The sequence below is a fragment of the Pogona vitticeps genome, chromosome 1 (assembly GCF_051106095.1).
Source record: "Pogona vitticeps strain Pit_001003342236 chromosome 1, PviZW2.1, whole genome shotgun sequence".
Taxonomy (NCBI): Eukaryota; Metazoa; Chordata; class Lepidosauria; order Squamata; family Agamidae; genus Pogona; species Pogona vitticeps.
In genome coordinates this window covers 326,036,896-326,053,065 of record NC_135783.1, presented here as the reverse complement: position 1 = coordinate 326,053,065, position 16,170 = coordinate 326,036,896, and the positions used below count along the sequence as shown (strand labels likewise).

At 40.6% G+C, this 16,170-nt stretch overlaps 1 long non-coding RNA gene across 1 annotated transcript in view; it reads left to right on the top strand.

Moving 5' to 3' along the window:
* Nucleotides 1-15,583, top strand: part of LOC144586060 (uncharacterized) — a 175,451-nt gene extending 159,868 nt beyond the window's left edge. The window contains exon 2 of the long non-coding RNA XR_013540774.1: nucleotides 13,663-15,583. This is a non-coding gene — a long non-coding RNA (uncharacterized LOC144586060). The remainder of the gene's footprint in view (nucleotides 1-13,662) is intronic.
* The last annotated feature ends 587 nt before the right edge of the window (nucleotides 15,584-16,170 follow it).

Genomic DNA, 16,170 nt, shown 5'->3' with positions numbered 1-16,170 from the left:
CTGTAGTGTGAGGCAGTTTCCCCACTGTGTCAAATGTCAGAAACAGCTCTGGCCTTTTTCTATTTGTAATTAAATAAGCAAGAAAGAGTCCATCCAGATATAAGAGCATTGTGTGACACTGAGAAGGAGCAATAAATGACTCAAGATGTGCTAAATATTCTCCTCTCCTTAGGACTATTTATCTCCTGTGATGGGGAAGAGCTACTGCATGACTTTGGACAGTGGATTTTAAGAATAAATGTCTTTATTTTAAGACAAAGTGGATATGGCTATATGGAACAATAATAGAAAAAAGTACTTACCTAGGAAGAAAAAAAACACACCAGTCACTAAACCCCTTGGGTTTGGTTGTCTCAACACAACAATTTGACCAGGAATTCACAACCTGCTTGAGACTCATCATTCCAGGCAAGAGGTTTTTCTGGTCAAAGTATCAATAATTTGCACCAATAATCTCTGTGTAAAACTAGTGTCCTTTCTGACCCCTTCAGACCCTCCTGCACAGTATGTACAGAATGACTGGTCGAATGGACTCCCCCCCCCAAAATTATATACGTGACCTCTGAAAGTCTATGCCTCGAAGCAGAAGCCCTCATCACTTTGTGCAGTTTGTGTTGCTGTGTTGTTTTGGACTGTTTTGCTTAACTCGTGCAAAAAAGGGTACTAAACACAGACACACAAACATATCACCCCTTAATCAGGCAGGAAGAATAATCATGTGGTTCTTTATCCTTGTGGAAAAGGTCAATTTCAGTATGATTTGCGCAAGAGGGCTTCTCAGTGGACTACACGCCGGGCAACAGAAATGACATGGGTATCTTTTAAGAGTTTCTTTTTCACTGAATGAAACCAAGCTCTGCCTGATTAACAATGAAATGAATTCGCAGGAAAGAGATTCTGCCATTCAATCCATCTGTAGGTTTATGGTAATCAAGGCTGATTTGACTGAATGGGAGCATAAAGGGAATAGATCTGTTTCTTTCCATTAAGAAAAAATATGTCATTTTCATGTAATACTGAGTTAAATTTATTGCAATTTGAGCCGAGGTGGGAAAGGAGCTTCTATAATTACTGTAAAGGGGAAGAGGAGGGGGCGTTATTGCTTGAGTCACTCCTTGAGATATAATGGTGGGTGGTGGAAATGTGGCATACAGCAATCATATTTAATGCATTTTATTGCCCTGTAAGGTTATTGTACAGATCAGAAGAGTCCTTTAAAAAGACTCTGCTTGAACTGAACTGTCTGTTTGCCTGTTAGCTTCTATTACTACTGGAGCTCCTCACGGTGTTGTGTTTCAGTCCATGACTGGATATACACAGAGTTTTAACTTCTCTTACTTCTGCTCTTGACATGGCTATAATAGTGGCCTTTAATATATGACACTACTATTCCAGTGTTATTTTTTTTTCCTTTTAATTCTTGGTCTCCTGGGCTGAAAGGCAGGATTCTGTTTCTGTCCTGTTTCTGTTTCATTTATGTAAATGAAACTTTATGAATAGCATATTGCTTGACTCTTAAATCAGAATCATGAAGTTGGAAAGGGCCTATAAGGCCACAGAGCCCCTTGCACAGTGCAGGAACACAAATCAAAGGATATCTGCCGGGTATTTGTCCAAATTTCTCTTCAATGCCTCCAGTGTTGGAGCACTCACCACCTCCTGAGGTAATTCATTCCATTGTCTACTGCTTTAACAGTTAAGACATTTCCCCCTGATATTCAGCCTAAATCTGGCTTGAGCTACAGGAATAAGATCAGTTTAGAGCTGAAATCCATTTGATGCACCAGACTGTTTGATTTTATTTTTTGTCACTATAAAATGTACTACGTGCATTTTAATTTTTTTTTATCTGAGACAGGCCTGAGATTTCCTTCCCTTCTTTTCTGTCATAGGAGAGCTGCACTGTCAAAGATACCAACACCAGCATGATGATTTAACAAAGGTGTGGAAAATCTATAAGAATTCTGTTTTCCTCATCAGCATTAAAATTATATAATTCTTCGCTGTTTTGTCTTAATATTTCAACTTGAATTCTGGTTTAGTTTTTTCTTCTTTAATTTCCCTCAGCACTTACTTCAATCATATTTTCCCCTCTGACTATCTTAATTTTCTGCTGTTCTTCCACTGGTTTTCAGTTCATCTTCAACTGAATCCAGCATCTGCTTAGGTCCTCTGAAAAGAATACTACTGGGGATAATAATCCAGTTGAATTCTTCTTAAATTCTAATGCCACCTGTTGCCCCATTCAGACATTCACAGTCTTTCTGGGCCAAATGCATGCATAGGAAGAGCAAGTTAGACCTGCCCTCTTTGTAATTGCTTTGCTCATGTCATAAAGTTACAGAAATTAACCCTTTGCTATAATAGTTGCTCTTGGTTTAACTGAAGGACGTCTTCAGTGTCATCCCGCTACTCCTTATTTAATGCCTTCTGTATTCAATAACACTTTTGTTTGTTTTACTGTATTTGTAGCTATTTTACATACATCAGAAGCTGCTCCAGGGATGGATGGATGGATGGATGGATGGATGGATGGATGGATGGATGGATGGATGGATGGATGGATGGATGGATGGATGGATGGATGGATGGATGGATGGATGGATGGATGGATAAAAATGATCACTGAAACCGTTTCCCACCCCCACCCAAATATTGGGAAAAGAATATCAGATTTTCAAATTACTCAAGACGGGTTTTGAAGCCAAGCATTACCTTCACAATTCACAATTTACAATCAGAAATTTTAAAGTGGCACCAGGATTCAAAATTTGCCTGCTTAGTTTGATTAGAATTTGGCTAATATGGCATTTTGCTAATTATATCCAAGGCAAGTTAATAGATACTGCCAGTACAGAGTGCTTTGATGTTCCTTCTGACTTGCCCCACATGCCAGTCATCAAATATTGTTAAACATTCACCATTACATACATGAAACTGTCAAATACAGTTTTTCTTTGCATGACAGCTGCAAAATACTGTCAAATCTTGCCTACTGTATGTCAGATACCTTCAAAATTTAACAGCTACTGTTTGCGACCTGTCTAGTATTATTACACATGGACTGCTACTCTAATACCATTAGAGCTGTCAAATACTGACGCTCAGCATTAAACACTTGTCAAATACTCGTGAAGCCATAAAAACATTTTGTTCTTTCCTTTTATTGACAGGTTCATAATGTGCTTTTATTCTGCTTTCTGTTGTAATTGTATTTTTTTTCACTACTGCCAATCCCCTTGAGGGCCATTTCTTGGTAAAGAGATGGAGTATAAACCTAATATTGTTTTTTGTTTGTTTGCGTTAAGTAAACTAAACTAAAATAGTTGGGAAATATTTGTCATCCAGGTTTGCAAAGGAAGAGTCTGAGAGCCTAGTCTGCTGCCAGACACGATGAGAAAATGTATTCCTAGAATTCAGTTCTATCACTGTATTGTCCTGCCAGGGAGACTACCTCTACACATCATAGTTGTGTCCTTGTTCTTCCAGCCATTTCTATGAAGATTCAGTGACACTAACATCCTAACCATTCTTCAAATATAAAAGATCACACCAAATATATTCAATTTTTAAATTCTCTCCACTGGTCTTTCTCCCGACCTTTTCATGCCCAACCCAGGGGTGGGCATGAGGTAATTGATGCTCTTTTAACATTTTTTTTTAAATCAGTGGCTATTTTAATACAATAATGTGGCCAGGATCCTGTTGCAGTTTGTGTAAGGTTTCTATTAGAGGTTTCTGCTGCAGGCAAATACAGCTAATTGTAGAGGTGCCTGAGCATATCTTGGCCATATGCTGGTCATGCACCCAATTACCCAACCAAAATATGCTCTGGCACAGCATCAATTAGCCGTGGAAAGCCACAGCAAGCTTCAGAAACTATACAAACACCAATAGGATTCCAACCAATTTTAATTGCTTTTCTTTTTCAATATTTCAATGTTTTTTTAATTTTAGTTGCAACTATATTTCAAATATTTTATAAGCCACTCTGGATCCTATTATTGGGAGAAAGTCAGGATATAAATAAAATGAATGAATCAGTAAATGAATGAAGAATGAATGATAGATAGATAACAAGAGCTTTGGAATTCCAAATGCTTAACAATGATATGGAATTCCCACTTCATAAACTAGGCTGCCAACACGATAAAAACGAGGATTTTTGTGTGTGTGAGGGGAAGTTGAATTCTGTGCTGATGCTAAATCACAAAAAAAAAATGATAAAAAAGCTATCTAACTTTACTATCTCTTCTTCCACCTAGTTTGTAAATGGCATGGGTCCAAGCAAGGAAAAAAGGAGGGCATCTTTCAATCTTGAAATGCCTCCACCCAGTTCTGAACTACAGATACCATTCAAGTCTCATAATCTGTCCAGCACTTCATTTTCTTCTTCTACCTGGTTTATTTCTTTTTATAAGAGTACAGTCCTGTTTTCCTTCAATTTCTCATGATCTGAGCTGCAGCCTGAGAAATCAAACCTATTTTGGACCACAGAGCCGTACAGGTTTTCAGATGAAGTCTAAAGATAGATCCCAACAGATTCCCATCTGTTTTGGTGAACATCAAAGAAAGTTCTGAAATAATTGCCAGGAATTGTTTCAGATGTATGCTTGCTTGTCTTCACATTTATAAGTACAGTAGGTTACATGCAAATGTAATCACTTTCTGGCTGCAGTCTTTCTGTAGTTTCTAAGCAAGAAAAAGTACACTGAAGCTAGATTTCAGCATGTGAAGATGCAAAAGGAATCACCTGAGGTATCATCACTTTCACTGTAGAGCCATTTTGATCTTGAAGTCACCACAAAGGGCCTTCCTAGTGGTATCACACAGAGCTAAAGTCATCTCCACATTTCTTCTCAAAGCAGGACATTTTATACCATTGCCTTTGTTATTTGGAGTAGTTTTCTCTCTGACGCTAGACATGGTTTGACTTTTTTTAAAAAAAAAATTTTGGGGTGTGTGGTGAAGATGGACTTATTTTTCAAGCCTTCAGAGTATACCCAACATATTTTTCATGTATGTAAAAATACCATTAAAACATAACAAGAAAGTGATGAGGATAACAACTAGGTAGACTTCACCATCTTCTCTTCTATTGATCTCTCCCCCCCCCTTTTTTTTTTTTTAAATTGCAGATCTCTCTGCAATGGCATTTCCCTTATTAGAGGAAGGTAACCACGCACACATATGCACTTTCCATATGAAATGCAAGAATACCAACATGCATTAAAGTCTTTTGTAGCATCTTATATAGTCAAGCTTTGATTTTTCTCCTGCACTATCTTTGAATGGATTTTTTAAAGCAATCAGTTTTCTGTTACTCCTAAATAAAAAAATTCCATAGCATGTGCTCCTATTGAATAGCCATAAGCTCCAAGTACTAGCTTGCCTACTTGGCTAGTAAAAATAACAGTTCTTCTTACAACACTGTCCATGTGTTGCAACAATGGAAATAATGTATTTTGATTTCACTGAAACAGTATGACTGTAGAGTTGGAATGTACTCCCAGGGTAATCTAGTCCACACTCATACCAGTACCGAAAATCCTGATTAAATGTCCAGTGAAGGATAGTCTAGTACTTTATGATGTACTTTGTTTCAGTATTGAACAGTTCTTATGGTCAGGGTGTATGTATTATTTTATATTGTATATTCTGTTATTATTGTAATGATATAAGTTGCTTAGGTTCTTTTTAAGGAGAAAGGCTGGAAAATATATTGTTATACACTGAAATCTTGAAGGTTAGGTAGGTAGGTAGGTAGGTAGGTAGGTAGGTAGGTAGGTAGGTAGGTAGGTAGGTAGGTAGGTAGGTAGGTAGGTAGGTAGGTAGGTAGGTAGGTAGGGAAGGAAGGAAGGAAGGAAGGAAGGAAGGAAGGAAGGAAGGAAGGAAGGAAGGAAGGAAGGAAGGAAGGAAGGAAGGAAGGAAGGAAGGAAGGAAAAGAAGTAATTTTGGCAAGTGTACAAGCTACAGCAGCTGAACTTTCTTCTTCTACATAAGTAGCAACAATGGAGGATCTGTACCTTCTTTTGCATCTGTCAGTCTGAGGTATTTTTGGCACACTTGTAGACCAAAATCTGAGAACTGAAGAATGTATTTCTCCATTCCAGAAATAATGCCCTAATAGCATTGCTAAACAATAGAACAAGTACCATGCAGTGCAACCTTTTGTGAGTGAACTTAAACATTTTCCACATGGCTATTCAAAACTGACAGGGTGTATATGAGATCTCTGACATAAAGAGCACCATGAAATTACTAGTGACATTTTGTTTGCCAAGTCAGCGCTGATAGTTGTGGGTGTATTATTACTGAACATCTCCCCACAGCATATCGATATTCTAAATTTCTACTGGTGCCTAATACCTAACCTTGTAGAATAATTGAAGGGGTGAAATTTGTCCTCTGCAAAATGCTAAGACATATGCAGTACTTAAATGTCACTTAAGGGAACACTGAGGTGCATATAAATCTCAAAGTCCAAAACCTTTTCTAAAGAGAGGTGGAACATGCCCATCTCATCTGTTAACAAGAATGGCAAATTTAGGAAGTATATTATCCACGTCACATATTTGTTTTGGGAAGAACTTCCATGGAGCATGGACCACCAGCACAAAGACCCTTACTCTAGTGTCTGCTAAAGATACTAATCTTTCTAGTGGAGCAAGAGACAGAGTTTCTGGGGATTACCATAAAACTTGTTTCCCAGCATTCAATGCTGACAAGTGGGGCTCTCACTGCTACTTGATCCTCACATAATTGCAGAGACAATGCCTGGCAAAAATGCTAATACTTGGTTTCAAGAGAAATATCTCAGCTTGTTAAGCCTTGTTTGTTCCCAGCATGTTGTGATCAAAGATTTCCTCAGTTAATTAATCCTGTTTCTCTCTGAAGTGGGGAATGGTCACAAACTGCTTTAAAAACAATTAGAATCTTAAAACACTTCAAAGAACCTTGTTGGACCTTAGTAACCAACATTGTTTCTGGTTAAGATATAATGGGAAACCTGGGTTAGTGAACTCAATGAATTATCAACTGCAGCAACTGAGATGGAAGGAGACAAAGGGCATTGTGAAGATGGAATGGCTGAAATCCCGTTGAGCAACTATACAGGCAGGAAACAAATGACACAACATTCACCTAGCTAGCAATTAAAGAATTTTTGGGGACATGTGTCAGAGAATCACACAGGAGACTTTTTAATTGTTGGCTGGAAGCCAGTGACTATAATTCCATTTGCCTTCCACCTATGTAAAAACAACAGGATTTTAGCCAGCATATGGGCATAAGATTCACATATACATCACTTTAATGAACTGAGATACATAGCACTGATGAAGGTATATCTGTGAAGGTTCTCAGTAATCCAGGAAAGGTTATCTGGAAATTGAGTCATGGCAACTAGACTTCTTGTTATGTTGAAAAGTTTCATTATTCATCCAAGTAGCTTCTTCAGTCATCACTGATGAAGGTAAACCCAGAAGAAGATCTTTGCCACAGTTATATCTTCCTAAGGAGGAAAAGCACCAACAAATTAACTAAGCAAAGCATGATTAGACATTGTTCAGCTGAGACAGATTTTGCAGTAGTCTTCTGAATCTTTTCATTCTTTATCTGTTTTTAAATAAATAAATAAACAAATCTTTTCTGAGCTACCAGTGTGCCTCAATATATATATTTACTTTAGTTTTCCATTTTTGCTATGTAGTATTATCTTCTTTCTTGATTTTCTGAGACCAAGGCATATTTAAAGCAACCAAGCAAGATGATTAATAAGGACAGCACATTGAAGGCCATAAAACTGCCCCGTCTCCTTCATCTGTTCCCTTGGTGCAGTGATTAACCTTTGAGTTTATGAGTATTTTTGCACTTGCCTGAGATAAAGTATTTTATGAGTTCTTCCCTCCCAGGCAACTTGGATTAAACTTATCAGGTCCTGGAAGATAGTGGCCCATAATGACTGTTCCCTCGGAAATCATATCTGCCTCCTCGTTGCATTATTGGAACATCCTTTGCGCAAAACAGATGGAAACATCGAGCTCAGAGACAAGACAACTTCTTAAGGTCACATTCCACACTCCTATGCATCATTCATGCTTAATTGATTCCCAGCCTTACCTAATGACAGATTGTCATATATTATGAGGGTCGAGAATATGAAAAGATCATTTTCATTTCCCCATTAATCCCCACTCTGAATGGCTCACACCTCAGCTAAACTTTCTTTGGCAGTGCGCTTGTGTAATGACGGATTGCTGCCATTCAATGCACAAATAGAGCAGAAACAGCGTGATTTATCTCTCTCTTTTTCGCCAAATGCTTCCCCTCAGTGACATAACATTTCAGGAGTTGCCAAGCATTTGTGTCATCTTTGGGGGTGGGGAGGGAGGCAATTTTCACTTCCTCTTATGGAAAGGATGGGACAGTTTTCCAGGTATTTTGCATGAGATTAGAAATATGTGCTGTTTGAAGGCCATTGTTTAGATACTCCCTGCCTGCTTTCATGTTCAGCCATCTCTTCACATGCACACCTGACAACATATCATTTTCTAAACTGACACAGAGGAACTCAAATCAAATTGCTGTTTCTTCCAACCTTGGGACCTCAAAGCAGACAGATGAATAACTGTGCATGGAATCTGAACCTTTTTCAAATTCCTTGAACATTTAGGGAAATTGAAATATCATGGAAATACATGATAAACATTTTGAGAGGAAATTCTAACAGGTACATTGAATTGACATTTCTTCTCTATTTATTCAGGTAAATGTAGAGTTTATGAACTCACAACATCTGAAGTGGCAGCCCTGGAGACAGTAAACACAATTTTCTTTCCAGGGCCAACCTGAGATATTTTTCTCTCTCTCAGCTTGAAAATTCTTTAATCACCAAAGTCAAGGTTCATAATATCCAAAGATAAGAGCTGTTTTGACACTGGAGGGAAGAAATCCTTGTCTAGAAGTTTTAAAAAGCCAGTAATACAGAATTAAACGGCTTATAAAGAAATGTCTAATAATTTTCTCCCCTTTCACGGTGCCCACTGTCTGCTGCTTCAAGTGACCACCTCACAGCTTCCCATAGAAGGTACGTACTAAGAAGCAGGGCTAATGAGAAATTAGTGGGCTTAGCAGCTTCATGACTAAAAAGAGATAAAACATTGTTTCTCTACATATGTATTATTCAAAGCTGCATACAAATAAAGTTTCTCTTGCTTGTATTCTCGAAGGCTTTCATGACCAGGATCCGAGTTCAGTTTTGCGTATCACCATGACATCTAAGAAAGGGAATTGGCCCGCTATTTCTTTTTCCATGGTGAACTGAATATTTGGGTGGATGCTGTTGATATGGTTTAGAAATTTTTTTTTTTTAACTGTGGTTCCAAATTGTGAAGGTGTCATCCACATATCAGGACCAGACTGTGGGTACAAAGGGTGCCAAAGCCAGGGCATTTTTGAAATGTTCCATGTAGAGGTTTGCTATAACCGGGCTGATGGAGCTCCCCATGGCCACACCATCTGTCTGTTCATAGAATTCATTACCCCACTGGAAATAGCTGGTTGTTAGGCAGTGTTGGAAAAGGGCCTTGATGTCTTCTGGAAAAATCTTCTGGATGAGTGTCAGAGTGCTTTTTTATCGGTGCCTTGGTGAACAAGGATACTACGTCAAAGCTGATCAGTCTGTCCCTGGGGGTTGAGTTTTAGGGTGCTGATCTTGCTTGTGAAATGTCCTGAGTCTTCGATGTAGGATGAGGTTTGTTCAATATGGGTCGGTAGTAGGGTGGTTAGGTATTTTGCTAATTCATATGTCAGGAAGCTGACAGCACTTACAATGGGCCTGAGTGGGATTGAGTCTTTGTGGATTTTGGGTAGTCCATATAGTCTTGGTGGGAGAGCTTCTGTCTTGTAGATTTGTTGAAGGACGTTGGGGTGCAGGGAGGAACTCCTGATCAGCTTGTTTGTTTGTTTTGTGATTTTGTTGTTTGGATCCTCTTTCAGTTTTCTACAGGTTGTAGGGTCTAGAAGTTCCCTGATTCTGTCCTTCTATTCTTTTGTTTGCATGATTACTGTGGCATTGCCTTTGTTTGCTGGCAGAATAATGATGTTGGGATCTGAGTTTAGGGACTTAATAGCATTTCTCTCCTTTCTTGTTATGTTGCTTTTTGGGGATTTTGCTTTTCGTAGGATGCATGTCACTTCACCTCTTATTTCTTCTGCTTTTTCTTCTGGAAGATGTTATAATGCTGATTCCACAGTCTGGTTCCAATACATGGATGATACCTTTGCAATTTGGAATCACAGTGAAGAAAAACTGGAAGAATTTCTAAACCATCTCAACAGCATCCACCCAAATATGCAATTCACCATAGAAATAGAGGTCCAACTCCTTTTCTTAGATGTTATGTTCATACGCAAAACTGACCTCCGACTGGGACACAAGGTCTACAGAAAACCCACCCACACAGACCAGTACCTACACAAAAACTCCAACCACAACCCACAGCGAAAAAGAGGCATAATCAAAACACTGGTAGACTATGCAAATCGGAACTGTGAAGATCAATTTCTCAGCACCGAACTCAACCATCTGAATTGGGCCCTACAGGCAAATGGCTACTCCAAAAATGAAATCACAAGAGCCATCAAACCAAGAAAACAACACCAAACCGAAGAGGAAAAGTAACCACCCACAAATAAAGCATTTCTGCCATACATCAAAGGGGTCACATACCACATCAGGAAACTTTTGAAAAAACACAACTTACAAACAGTATTCAGGCCCACCACAAAAATACAACAAATGTTATGGTCAGCAAAGGACAAAAGGGACCCCTGCACCACTATGGGAGTATATCAGATACCTTGCAGTTGTGGCCAGGTATATATTGCAACCCACAAAACGCAGCATCCACACCAGAATCAAAGAACATGAAAGATACTGCAGACTAAAATAACCAGAAAAATTGGCAGTAGCTGAACATGCCCTAAAACAAGTTGGACATGAAATTCTATTTCAAAACACAGAAGTACTGGACAACACCAGCAGTCCTTATGTTAGACTGCACAGGAAAGCCATTGAAATCCACAAACATCAGCAGAACTTTAAAAAGAAGAAAGTTTAAAACTCAACAAAGCCTGGCTCCCAGCACTGGAAAAAAAAAACAGCCTGCAAAAGGTCAACAAACTCTACCCAGCCACAAGGACCGGTGATTACTGCACACAAAAGACTAGCTAATGGCACACATCAATCACAGTGACAGGTAATCTCTCCCCCTTATCACAATAATACACCCACAACAAAAAAACACGCTGATCACCATAATCCCCCGATCTCCTGAAAATGACAAAAGCTGATCCCACAGTTATAAATACTCAACTATCCAACAAACTGCACCAGAGCACAGACAGAGTTCTGACTCCTGTCCTCTGAAGATTCCAGCCACATAGACTGGCAAAATGTTATGAAGAAAAATCTTAAGAACACAGCCAAACATCCCGGAAAACCCACAACAACCATCTTTCTCTTGCTTACCTCTCTATGACTATACAACAAAGAAAAACAAGTTAATTTGCATCTTGCAGAGTCCTGAAGCATCACTGGGAATAATCAAAGATACTTTTTTTTATCCTGGTACTTAGGTTCTGATTGTGAAAGTGCCATACTGTGCATTTTGGTCCAGCAATTCCACCAAATACACATGTAGATCATAGTATTTTGAAGATAGGTGTTTGTGTGAAACACTTGCCCCATATAGTTTGTTGCACTGGACATTTCACTACAATAGAGGTAATTATCAAGATAGCTAACAAGAAAAAAGGTAGAAGACAGCAAAAAAAGTCACTGTGGCTTCACAAAAAGTTCAGATAGGAACTGAAACCAAAAAAGGACCTACAGTATATAGGAAGTGGAAAGGAAGCCAGACCACAAAGAAACAAGTAGTAAGGAATTGCATGGATGGCATTATGAGGGCAAAAGCTGTGAAGGAGCTGAGGTTAACTAGAAACACTAAAAGAAACAAAAAAAGCATTATTCAAATATGTGTGTAGCAAAAGACAAAGAAAAGACAAAGAAAAGAAAGAGAAGACAAAGAAAAGGCAGAAGTGCTTAATTCCTATTTTAGCTCAGTCTTTTACCAAAAGACAGGTTATAACCCTCCAGAAAAATGTAAAGTGCAAGTGGAAGGCACAGAACTGAAGCTGGAGATTGATAAAAAAAAAATAGTCAAGGAATACCTTACTACTTTGAATGATGTCAAATTCCCCAGGCCAGACAAACTTCATCCAAGAATATTGAAGGAACTGGCCAAAAATCTCTCAGAATCACTGTCCATTATGTTCTTGAAATCATGGGGAATGCGTGAGGTGCCAGATTATAATGTTGTCTCTATCTATAAAAAGGGCAGAAAGGAGGAACCTGGGAACTATAGACCAGTCAGCCTGACATCAATCCCAGGAAAAAATTCTGGAACAGATTTTAAAACTGTCACTATGCAAGCAGTAAAGAAGTCGTGGGCCCTTCAACCCCTTGGATAAGGGGGTGAAGGGAAAACTAATCAAATATGCAGATGACACAAAATTGTGCAGAATAACTAAAACCTTTGCAGACAGAATCAAAATTCAAACTGATCTGTTGTTGCTGAAAACAACAGAATGACATTTAACAGGGATAAGTGCAAAGTAATAGACCTCAGAAAAATAAACCAAATGCACACTTACAAGAGGGCAGATGCCTGGCTCTGTGAGTGAGAAGAACCTTGGAATTGTTACATACAGCACTGATGTTACCTGTCTGTCATGGGTTTGGAGGGAAAGTTCCATCCTATGGGGAGTGGAAGGCGGGACATCAGGAGGAGGGGCTGTACTGTATATATATGTGGAGCGTGTGTGGTGAAGTTCAGCAGACACTGGGATGTGAAGAAGCAGCAGCTGGGAAGAAGAAGCTGGTGTGGGAGTCTGTGTGTCAGACAGGGTACTACTGTGTGTCAGTACCAACCTGATAGGTTCAGGTGTCTGTTGGTTAGCCAGAACTGATAGGTTCAGGGTCTGTGCTTCAAGTTAAGTGTTCTGTGTGAACCAAACTGTATGCATGTATGAATGAGATTAAGCCACGTTACTATATCTTATTCACCTAATCATTTTATTTTCCCTGTGTGTTGTATTTAATAAACCTTGTTCTTTATTTGTTTAAAAATCCATCCCTGGTCTGTGTGACTTCTTATAGGGAATGGTTGGTGGCAGCTCAGTTAACGTGTGGCAGATCCCAGTAGGTCTGGGTTTGTCACATTGATTGGTGTCCAGCGTGTGGGATACGACTGGTCCAGTTGTCCAGCGGTCCAGCAAAGCCTTGGCAAGTGTGCCCAGAGCAAGGGGGGTCTAGTCAGGGACAATCTGAGAGCACGTAGGTAATCTTCTAGGTGTACCTCACGGGGGGGTGCACTAGTAGAAGAACGTGTAACCTCAGATTGGGGACTAGATTAGGGTGCTCTGAGGCAGCCTGTTTTGGCGGGAAAAAGCTGAGGCAAAACTGTGAAACAGCAGTGATCTAGCCTGCCTGCTGAGAGGCCCAGCAGAGGGGGGTAGACTCTAACTCGCTACAGTTGCAAGTAGTGCTGAAGGACAGCAGCAATCTATAGGGAAAGCTGGTTCTGAGGCAAAAGAGAGAGAGAAAAAAAAGTGGTCGTTTTATTTTGAGGCTTGACTTTTTAAAGCAGCCTGTTCTGAGGGGGGGGATTATGCCTTTGACTCGAAGCCAAATGGCAGAAATGGGTGAAGTGAAAGACCCCCAGGTTGACCAAGGTTCTGAGGATGAATTTGGCTCAGTGCAGGGTGACAGCACGGGAGAACAGAACCCAGAACTCAGGAAAATGCTCATAGCCCAACAGCATGAACTGAGGGTGAGGGAAATGGAGGAAAGATTATAGAGAGAAAGAAGGGAGGAAAGGGAGAAACAACGGCAATTTGAATTAGAGAGAGAGAGAATGGAAAAGGAGGAAAGGTTAGAGAGAGAGAAAATTGCTCTGGAAAAAGAAAGGATGGCGTTTGAATTAAGAAAATTGGAAATGATGAACCAGAACAATAATAACAATAGGGATTCTGAGGGAGGCCAATTGTCTAAAGCTGACCTGAAGAAATTCCCTGTGTACCACAAGGGAGATTGTCCTGAGGTGTTCTTTTCCTTAGTGGAAAGAGCGTTTGTGGACTTCTCAGTGAGGGAAACTGAGAAGATGACCATCATGCGATCTTTAATCAGTGGTAGCCTGGCTGAGGTTTATTCAGAGATGCCACAGGAACTGATGAGAGATTTTGCAGAGTTTAAAAAACTGGTGTTTGCAAGACATGGGATAAATGCGGAACAGCTGAGGCAAAGATTCAGGTCCCTCACAAAGAAACCAGAGCAGACTTTTACCCAAGTGGGGGCTCAATTGGTGAGGCTGCTTGAGAAATGGCTATCTCAGGAGGGGACAGAGACCTTTCAGCAGCTTAAAGATTTGATAGCGCTGGAACAGTTCTATTCAGTCCTGCATGGGGAACTGAAATTCCAGGTGAGGGAAAGGAAACCAAAATCTGTGGCAGAAGCAGCCGAGATCGCAGATTTTATTTCCCAAATAAGAAAGCCCTTGGGTGAGGGGAAAGCGATGGGGAAACCCAAAGAAACCTACAGCAAGTACTCTCAGGGACCAGGGAAAAGCCAGCAAGGGGGAGGGGCCCATGGGGAAGGGAAGCCCTCAGAAATGAAACCAAGACCTCAGATTTTGGAGGGAAAACCAAAACAAGATGAGAGAGAATCAAAATACACCAGAAAATGTTATTTCTGTCAGGGAAAGGGCCATCTAATCTCAGAGTGTGAGAAATTAAAGCAGCTAAAAGGAATTGTGCCTCAGGATTCGAGTGGGACCAAGCCAAAAGCTGTGTTCTGTGTCCAGAAAGAGCAAGGCTCATTGTCACTGAGGGAGCCTGTTGCCATGGCTACTCAATCTGAAACAGCTACATCTGCTGATCAGGCTGAGGAAAATGGTCCTCTTGTAGAGGTCAGGCGCTGCCTGCTGGTGAGAACAGATTCTCAGTTGTTTGAGACAGCAGGGGTGGACGTAGGAATACTTGACCATCAGTATCGGGGGCTGCGGGACACTTGTTCCCAGGTAACCCTGTGCCATCCAGATATTATTCCTAGGGAATATATAATCCCAAATGAGAGCATGAAGGTGGCAGGGATTGAGGGACAGGTGATTTCGCTGCCAGTAGCGGAGGTACCGGTGAACTTTCAAGGCTGGAGGGGAGTTTGGCGGCTAGCGATTTCATCGACTCTGCCAGCAGCCGTGCTCGTGGGAAATGACCTGGCTGAACATGTGAAACGGGTGCTAGTGATTACACGCTCACAAGCCACCACGGGGACAGTTCAGGGGGGTAATGATGAGCCCGAGACGGAAGCAGAGGGGAGTTCAGAAGCTGTGGTGGAAACTTTAACCACAGACAGCAGATTTGGACAAGAGCAAAAGGCAGACGCCACTCTCCAAAAGTGTTTTGAACAGGTGACTGATGCCCAGCTAACACCTGAAACCCCAGTGAGATTTCTGGAGAAAAAGGGGATTTTATATAGAGAGACCCTGAGGACTACCTCAAAAGGGGGAGATGGGATCAGAAGTCAGCTGGTGGTACCTGAAAAGTATCGCCCCATGATCTTACAAAGGGGGCACTCTGACATGTTTGCTGCGCACTTAGGGGTGAACAAAACACAGCAGAGAATCACACAGAATTTTTACTGGCCTGATATAGGGAAGCAGATCAAGGAGTTCTGTAAACAATGTGATGTGTGTCAAAGGCAGGGGAATAGCCGCGACAGGACCAAAGCAAAGTTGTGCCCTTTGCCTGTGATTGACACTCCGTTCAAATGCATAGGGGTGGATATTGTGGGACCTTTGCCCAAGGCCACAAAGAGGGGGAACAGGTTCATTCTCACCATTGTGGACCATGCCACAAGGTACCCTGAAGCCATACCCTTGACTAACATTGAAACTAACACAGTGGCAGATGCCTTGGTGGGGTATATGTCCAGGATGGGATTTGCCTCAGAAATAATCACAGATTTGGGCGCATCGTTCACGTCAAAGCTCATGAAACGCTTATGGCAAATCTGTGGAATTAAGCACAAGGAAACTACTGCCTATCATC